Genomic DNA, 10,094 nt, shown 5'->3' on the forward strand with positions numbered 1-10,094 from the left:
GCAAAGGCAGCTTTCTCCTGTAAGTTTACAGGTTGTGAATGCTGGCCTCCAGAGGTGGCTTTCCGGTCTAACACCTCCCGGTGCTGTACCTAACATACACGCTAAGGTTTGGGGAGAGCCCCACCTGATCCCAGCTTCATTGCTGGGCGTCTGTGTGCCTGTCACTTCTTCCTGTGCTCTCAGCCTCTACCCAGCCTTCCAGGATCCAAGCTGCAAAGGACAGAGCAGGACGCAGAGGCCGTGTCACACGGAAACTGTTGTTCTGTTGTCTCCAAGGCAACGCGACCTCTTAACAATGTAGCCAATTAATCAAAACAAGAAAGTTACCAAATTTCCCCACTATTCATCAACCCTAATTCCAACCCAACACCCAATTACAAAAAAGCACAGCATTTACAGGAAGTACAGGCACACTTTCCCATTTCCCTTCATATGCTAAACCACAGCAAAAACTGTGAATGAAGACAAATTCCAGTTCTTCTATAAGGGGGCCCCCACTGGACTATAGGGGTGCCAGGTTAGTTCATGCTGACTGCCCACCTTTCTCTCTCTGTCTCTCTCTCTGATATCCCCAAAGGCTGAATGTACTGTTAATTTACCTTAGTGTAATGGATATTTTTCACAGGTATACTACAACACTGACTTCCAGGGATGTCAAATTATTACTTCATGACTACAGACCATCAGCACAGAGGAGGGTGTGTGGCTACTCAAGAGACACTGGGCTTGGTGTGTGGGCCTTTAATCACAGCTCTGGGGAGAGAGAGGCGGGTCGATATCTGTGAGTTCAAAACCAGCCTGGTCTACACCTGGAGTTCCAAGGCCGCCAGGGCTTTCGCGGAGAGATTCTGTTTCTAAACAAAACAAACAACAGCAACAAAAACCAAAACAGAACACTAGTTGAACCAAAGACTTTCAAGGTGAAGCCACATCTAACATACCCCCTGTCTTCACTCTTTACGTGAAAGTTCTTCTGATACAAACTGTAATCAAGGCTGTGACATTAAACCCTGCTATTTCCCGGGCTCCCAAATGAAGTGAGGGAATACCAGAAAGAACGCAACTCTGCACCTGACTGTTCTGTCTCTGTGTGCGTTGCTACTCTCTAAAACTTAGCATCTTCATTTGTCAATGAGGAGTAGTAGTGGCTGGCTCATGATTACTGTGGTAAGTTGGGCAGGATATGAGTAAAACTGCATTTGGGGCATGTAGTTGAAAGACTGACCAATCCAACGATGTCTTAGACTATATCTCCAGGAATATACGAACAATTAACTTCACTCTGTATTATTTCAGGCTCCATGTGTGTGCTCAGTTTTAGACCAAGGTACTTGGTGCAGGTACTTGATGACCATGCACTACCCTGAATAATTCATGTGACTTTTAGCTGACCACAAGGAGGGTATCCACATAGAGTCTAGTGGAGGGTCCCAATAAATTGGCTGCTCTTGATGCCTACACAAGCTGCTTTGTTTCATTTGGTAAGTATTAATAGCGTGTACCTCAAAGGGGATTTTTGAAATGGGTCAAGAAACATTCTTTTCTTAGTCTGCTTGCCTTCCTAGTTCCACAATACCATTATCACCGGTGACTCTGATCTACGACAAAAACCTAAGAGTGGTGTGACACTTCTTTCAATGTATGGTTAGAAGAAAGTCAGGCCATGATGTTTATTGTCCTACAGCCTCACTAGGGCTACCAAAGGTAATCTAGTCAGCTGTGACTCTTGTCTCTCTAGTCCGAATCTTCTAAAATGTCTTCCCTCCCATGAGTCTTGGTTAATTTTCCTCTCATTGCTTATGTTTTGTTTTTGTTCTTCATCCACCATTTCCATATTCCATCAAGAAAGAACCTGGCTCTGTTCATAACCTTCACGCAGGTGGCTTTATTCCAGTTTTCCTTAACGAAACCTAATGAAAATGCCGTTTTCCAGCCTGACTAATCCTTATTCTTATATCTCTGCCATCCAAGTACTAACCAGGGCAACCCAAAATACCTTCTGAGATTAGACAAGACCTCCAACCCAACCATATTTTCATGCTGAAAAGGGCTAGCCTTTTCCTGACTACTTTCTATACTGGTCAAACATGAGATTTCCCACCATTGTAAAATAGTTTATCCTCTACCAAAGTTCAAAGCCACTCAGAATGTCTCCCTTCTACCATCTGTTTTCATTCTTTTGTTTATCCAACTTTAATGGAGGTAGCGGGTAACTTTCTACTCTCTGGCTCTTGTCAAAGATCCGAATTTTCTTTCCCACATAAACGGTCTGCTTCCTTCTCCAAGGATATTAATTTGTTAACCATTTCACTAGCTAGTTCATCTCCTCAGTCAGGCACTCATTACAGTGATTAATAATCATACAGGCTGTGCTTGGCTCCTATAGGAAGTAGCTGATACTGTTAGATACAAGAAGATCAAGATGGAAAGGTCTCATGCTACTCCTAATAGTAAAGCAGAAAGACGTAGAAAACGAGGTAGTTCTAAAGAATAGACCGAGGGAGAAAGCGGAATGACGGGGAGTGTCCTGCAATTAATATACAAGCAATGACCCTGGAAGCCTGGCTGTAAAGAAGAGCAGGGCAGTGGGGTGTGAGAGGCCAGAAGCAAGGTGGACGTCATGAGGACAACGTTGCAGGTGGAAGGAAGGTCAGGGTTAGGGTTTTATAGAGCACAACATTCACTTGAAATTCTGCCTGGAAACAGCCTGCATTGTAAGAACTTACAGTTGGGTCAGCTTGTGTCTGTAAAAGCCCCCCACCCCCACACTTCCACCCCGGATTTTCTTCCTCTGTGCTCACAGATCCATCTCCTGGGGGAGGGTGATCATGCTAGATCCACAAGTTTCTACAGCCGTGGAGGGTTCTGGTCCTGCCTCAAGTTTCTCCTAGAACACCTCTGGCTCTGTGAGTGGTTTGAGTTCCGGGTCTTTTGAATATAATCCAGCTCTCTATACCCAGTAATAGTCTAGAGAATACTGCTCAGAAATTAAACTCTCAGTGGACGTGAACTCATATAAAGCAGCGGCGTCTAAAAGGACTCTGGGAAAATCTATGATTTGAACAAGGTCTTCTCAAAAACAGCTTCTGTTCACACACCGTAAAGCCAGTGGTGGTGTGTTTGACTTTCTTTGTGTATTTTGTTTCTCAGCTATCATGAGCAATGTCAGGAATGGGTTTCAAATCACCACAATTTCCGGGAAAAGAAAGCAAGAGAAACTTGAAAGAAACCACAGCACTACGACTCTGAAAGCTGTTTGCAGCTGTCAGGCAGGGAGCTACTTCTCACTGCAGTACACCAGCCTCAGGAGAGAGCTCAGGGAATTCTCGTGGATGACCTAGAATATGTTTGCTGAGAAAGCCCTAACGTGAAAGAGAATGTCTGTGTGCATACTAAAGAACGTGTGTGCATTTAGCATATGTAAATTAAGAAGCATATCTGAAGATTATTGGGATGGAAACACTAAGGATTCAGGCATTACGCTGGCCTGCCGCTGTCACCTGGCAGAAGGTACTCAGGCAGTGCTCTGGTCAGCCCAGGTTTCCATCAGTACTAGTCTGCAGGCAGATGTAAAGGACCCCTTTAAAAGTCAGACCCCGCCCACATATGCTCTCTTTTGCTTTCTCTCTTCCTGTCCTTTCTCTTTAGCTTTCTCTCTCTCCTGCTTTTGGTTGGCCACCAGCTCCTCCCCTCTTATTCTCCCCCCCTCCTCTTCTGTTCCAGGTGCCTCTATATCTCTTCCCTTACCCCTCACTCCCCTTTCTAAGTAAACTCATTTAAGCTCTATCTGCCTGGCGTGTTACTCTGCCCCCCCTCCCCCGTCACCCTCACCTGCTCTGGAAACCTGCTCTGCTCTCCCACGTGGTTCCTTACCTTGGGACCCTCACCCGGGACCACCCGCCCCTCCAGCCTTTTATTCTTACAACTGTAACTAAAGAACAACAGACGCAATTCCTAAGTTATATAATTCATCTATTTAAGGTATACACTCCCACATTTCAATATGTCCTCCAAATTGAACATTCCATCCCCACCACTGACTAACAGCATTTTCATCACATAGAAGTTCAACGGGACTTCATAGTCATTCCCATTCCTCTCCTCTCCCCAATTTACCCTCCAATTTCACATTCCCAGGGCCTCTCACCAAGTGCTGTTTTCTTACTTCATTGCCTATTCTGGATATTTTCCATCTTTCTAGCTTTAGTCATATTGGGTTTGCCCAGCATCTCTCTATCATCTGCACCTCTGGTAATCACTCTTTCTTCTTCTAAGGCAACATACTGAACCCTTTTCTGCCTCAGTGGCTTTGGAAAGAAATCTTCCTCTGCCTGGAATTTCCCTTCATTGCCTCTTTCTCATTCTTAATTTTTATCTCAAGTTTCACATCCTCAAAAGGAGTCTTTGCTCTGTGTTGGAAAGGTTAGACAATGGCAACAACAACATCCAAACTGGTCACTGATGGGAGATGTCATTCTGTAAATATGTTTCTCTTATTGGTTAATGAATAAAGCACTGTTGGACAATAGGAAGGCAAGATAGGCGGGACTAGGAGATGAGGACTAAAGGACCCATTTAGGCTTTCTCCTCCCTTTTGTGGTCAGAGCTATTACCTGTTTTCTTCAGCTCACAGCTCGAGCCCTTTTGTAGAGTTCACACCTGTGTGAACTCTCAGAGCTGGATACCTTCAAATGTCAACGAGGTGACTAACAATGACAGCCTATCCACAGAGGAACAGTGCAGCATTCAGAAGACAGAGCCCTGGGAAGGTTCCAGGTGCAGATAAACAGGTACCTGAATACCCACTCCCACTTGCCTTCACCAGTCACCAGTGGGGGCTGGCGAAGCTTGAGGCATGGGCAGAGCCAGGAACCTCCCATGACTTCCTGCTTTGAGCTTGTCTGCTTCTGTTTTGTTTGCTCAGCACAAGTGTCTGTCCCATTGGCTTCCTTATTTTTCTTCTACCGTCCCCAACCACACATAACTCAGTCACCCAGAGATGGTTGCTTATTTTTACTCAAGCAGTAGAAAGTAACCAAAGAACAATAACTATTTTGTTGTACTTTATTTTTAGATTAAAAAACCAAACAAAACAAAACCAGATTTTATTTCCTTTCCTGGAGGCAAAGAACCCAGAGGGGAGAGGTTTTACTCCTGGCTGAGCCAGATTGTATGGGGACTCTACTTTGGTAGCATCAAACCTGGCAGTGCTTTCCTTATTAAGCCAATCCAAATTGGGCTACAATGGCACTCTTCTGTCTGCCTTCCAGGCTTCCTTTCCAGTCTCCTTTCCAGGCTCTCTGCCTGTTCATACCGCTAATATTGCTAACCACCAAAGTTTAACCCTTGCTTGATTGATATCTTCTTGGTCCCATCACTATCTGTGCCAACCTGGGCAAGCAAGTGAATATGCCTGAGTTTTCTCATCTATAAAATGAAAATACACTGGACCATGGGGACTAAATGCGTTGATACATGAAATATACTTGTAATAATAAATATTCAAGTGTCCTGCACTTCATCAAAATTCTTTACCATGACTTAGACTATGTGTTAACATGCCCACATCTTCCTCCCCACCACCTCCCCTTCCAAAGTTCTATACTGTCATCTCCAGTGGCTTAGTATATATTTCCACTTACACATGCATCGGTTACCTCACACCTTCAATAGTATTAATATTACCCCCAAACTTATTTTTTTTTTCAGAATTTTCATGCCAGTTAAGGTTATTAGGTTTTCAACCTAGAAAACTTAGTTGCTGGTGAGTACCACTCAGTTTCCTCTGCAGTTTAATTCTGTCTCAGGATTACCCTTTCAGATTGGCTATCTCCTCTTCATGTATGGAGCAGACTGTCATTACCTCACTCCTCTGCAGCTCACAATACCTAGTTCTATCCATCAACAGTAACTTGTTGAGAAATGATGATGAGTCATTGCTGGCAGAGTTGGAAAATGGTACAGTTGCTTTGGGAGACTCTTTGGAAGTTTCTTACAAGCTAGAATATTCTTATCTTATTATCCAGTATTTGTACCTCTTTGGTATCTACCCAAAGTAGGCAAGAGCGTATGTCTAGCAGAAAGCCTATACACAGATGTTTATGGCAGCTTTAGCCATGATTCTCCAAGATTGTAAACAACAAATAGCACCTAGGATAACCAAGCTGTTCTTCAGCAAACAATGTGGTAATTCAGACAATGGAATATTATTCAACTCTTTTTTTTAAAAAAATGATGTCAAGATATAAAAGGCGTGATGAAATTGTGTGTACTTAATATCATTTAAGTGATGGAAGCCTATCTGAACGGGTTCTATATGGTACAGTCCTGTGACCCGCTGGAAAAAGCAAAACCGTGGAGATAGTAAAGGGTTGAGTGTTTGATGAGGAGTAGAAGGAGAGCTGAGTACACGGAATACAGAAAGAAATGTAGGCTGATGCTGATCTATCCGGTTCTGACCTAACACTGTAGCTACTGTGGAGGAGAGGGGCTTGACTTGGAGCTTAGCGTAGAGTGGATGTTTAGTGTGCATGAAGTTCTGGGTTCAAGCCCCAGAACCTAAGAGGGAGTGGGGGAACAAAGCAAAAAGAAGAAAAGTAAAGGAAGTAACAGGAAATAATGAGGGAGAAATAGCAATTCTGGACGGTATGACAAGGGTTAGTGCAGGCCATGACACATTTGTCCAAGCCTGCAGATGCGGATGGGGCTATTGAAAACTGGGAGGCTGTGCACCTGTGTGCCTCAGGGAGCGCATGCGGCGTCCCATTACTTTCCTCTGAACTTTCAATGAGCCTAAAGTAATGTCTCTCTCTGTCTCTCTCTCCTCCCCTCCCTCCCTCACTCTCAAGCAGGGCATGTATAAGTTAGAAATGATTATTGACATGTGAACAGGATACAGAGTATGAAAATACATGGCAGTATTGTTCACAACAATTGGCAAGTAAATAATAACTGGTTATATACATAAGAACTAGTGAGGAAATCAAATAACTAGCATCCAAACAACAGACAAGCTGTAAAGGATACAGTATTGAGACAACTGAGCACTATACAGCAATGTCAATCAATAAATATGGTAGCAACAATTAACAAATACAAATCTTTAAAATGGCATGTTTAATGATAAAGTTAAACCTCCAAAATACGTTCGGTGTGATTTCATTTATAAACAGTTTTAAAAGTCTCAAAGGTAAATTCTATTTTTGAAATCATATCTATGTATTGTATCATGGTAAAACTATGCAGAAAAACAAAGTCAAAGGTCAAGAATCAGGACAGCACTTTCCATCCTTGGGGCCTGAATGAAATGTGATTTGGAACAATGCAGGAACCCGGGCATCATTATATTTATAAAACACTGTGGGGATCACAGGAATATGCTGATTTAAACCTGCCTTATGCTCTATGTCTTAGTATTTGCCACAACTACAAGTTTTATAGGACAAGGAAAAAAAAAAAGGAAGCCAGTGGCATCCCTTTCCAGTCAGATAGGGCACCAAGGGTCTGCCCAGTCTAACGTCTACACTCATCCCTGGCGCCTGGTTTCCAGCGCCCCGCGCCCCTTAGACTCCCCATTCCTCTCTAACACACCTCTCTGTCTACTTTCTTGTTGCCGTGGATGGTGTCGCTCTTCTTCTCTTGGCAAACTCCCCTTTCATACTCAGCCCAGCCCATGCCTTCACCCAGGCCATCTCCCCTCCCCCGCTCCCAGTCCCAACGCTTTGCTCCCATGCAATTTACCAAGGAAAAGCAGGCCAATATCTCTCACTGTGGCCACTAACCCTCCTTGCTTTGTCTGTCTGATACTTTCTGGGTGCTCCAGAGCTCAGAACTCTTCTTACTGCTCCTCTCTCGCCACAGCAGCAGTGGGGTTGTCCTGAGCCCTCTTCTCACACCGTAAGGGCGAGGGCGTGGGTGACCATCGCATGTTAACAGAGCCCCCGCAGCCCATGCTGCCCAGGCTTGGTGAGAACTAAAATGATATCCTCTAAGGAGTGGAACACAGTGATAAAAACAGAGAGGTTCCGGTTTTTTGTTCTTCTCGGGCTGAGCTAGGGGGCGCTGATGTTAACATGTGATGCCCTCACTAATCAAGAGCCAGAATGGGATTTAGTAATGTTTAGTAAACATTACTGAACCTTTTGATTTAATGAAAAGGATAACATCATTCATATTTTATGTTTATCATGTATTTGAGTATATTGAATACTTTGAGCGCTTCCTAGTGTTAGTTTGCTACACAGTGGAATCATAAAGAGAAAAACTTTTGCAGACCTACCCTGCTTTGAAGTAGGAAGGTTGGACTGGGTCATCTACAGGGTCCCCTTCAATTCTAGCATTCTGTGATACACACCTCTAGCTCGTTAAAGGGAAAGCTCATAAAAGAATGCAACTCCATTCTTTACAGCAACAAAGATAATCCTGGAGGACATTGTGTGAAACGACCCAGGACAGGCTCACAAAGGCAAGCCCGGGTAGGAGGAAACTGAAAGGCTGATCTTACAGAAGTTGATGGAGGGAGGGAGAACATAACACATGCCAAACTGTTAGACAGAGTGAGCTCTGGAATTCTACCCCACAACGGGCAGCTCTGATTATTTCTAAATGCTAGAATAGAGGACCGGGTGCTCCCAACACAAAGAAATACCAAATGTCCAAGATGCTGGAAATGCTGACTGGTTAGTAGATGTCATCATCACAGTGCACACATCACAGTGCACACATGCCCAGCAACGGCATGCTGTGCCCTATACAAATGTACAACTATAGTGTGTCAGTGAAGAAGATAAAACTTAAGGATGAACCAGGAAATTTGGGGGGGGGGGGTGGCGGGGAGGTTGCAAGGGCAGAGTGTGGATACGAGGGACCATGAGCTGAATGGGACCCTGATGCATGACGTGTAGGGGAGGGGTTGGCAATGGTAGCAGGCCCTATCCCCACGGGCATGAACGGGCTTTTTAGAGTCCTCTCCCTACCGTGGGATACCTTGCTCAGTCCTGATACAGCGGGGAGGGGCTTGGTCCTGCCTCAACTTGGTATGCCAGAGTTTGTAAACTCCCCAAGGAAGTCCTTAGCTCAGCTGAGGACTGGATGGGAGGTGGGAAGGGTGTGAGGCAGCGTGGGGGGGGGGTAAGTATGTAATGTGAAAAATAACTTTTTTAATTAAAAAAGATGCATGATGTGAAAGACACAAAGAATAAATAAAAGAAAGTTGAAGGTTAAAACAAAACAAACAAACAAACAAAAAAAGGAACCAGGAAAGACCATGGGAAATAAACAAAACACTCAAGCTGTGGAAAAAATTCAATGGAAAGTTTTGTTGTTGTTGTTTTAATAGCCAATCAAAACAAGGTTGTGGCTTCATTTTTCCTCCCTTGTAACCCTATTTTAACGAAACAAAGTGAGTGGCAGATGCTTGGCTGTCTGCCATAATGTATCGATCGAGGAAATACCTGGCCTGTCTGTGTCTCCACAGCTCCCATTAAGAACCCCGCCAAATCTTGCCTTCCTGGGAGCTAAGATGAGTTTCATATATGGTATTAGCCAATTCAAAGCGTTACACTTTTACAGTGACTCCATTCATTCCATCCATGTCAATCACGTGAAAACCACAAACATTTATGACTTAAGGGCGATAGCTGGAGAATAGCAAGCATTAAATTAAGATAAGGAGACAGATTAGGACGTCATTTTATGTTTGTGATGGTCACAGCCTTTTTTTTTTTTTTTTTTCTGAGTCTGAGTTTATCAGTCTCTGTTTGAATGCAAGGTAGAACTAAGGGGGAAACCCCGAAGTCTAATTTATGCTGATGGTATTTCATTTGTATTTCCCACAGGCTGTGCTGCGGCATTCCAAACTCTGGCACATAGTAGCAGTAACTTCTCATTGTGAAAATTCCCCTAGAGTATCTTTAATAAACATTTGATCTACTTTGCCCCAAAAGTTGTATGTTAGGGTTTACACCATTAAACGTCTACAATGTTATAGTGATAATTTAATGTTTTCCGTACAACTATACACAGCTCAATATTTTAAATAGTATGTGGTATTTTGTGCATTCCAAATAATTAAGATTCATGTATCGGAACTTATT

Source organism: Phodopus roborovskii, unplaced genomic scaffold (assembly GCF_943737965.1).
Source record: "Phodopus roborovskii unplaced genomic scaffold, PHOROB, whole genome shotgun sequence".
Classification (NCBI taxonomy): domain Eukaryota; kingdom Metazoa; phylum Chordata; class Mammalia; order Rodentia; family Cricetidae; genus Phodopus; species Phodopus roborovskii.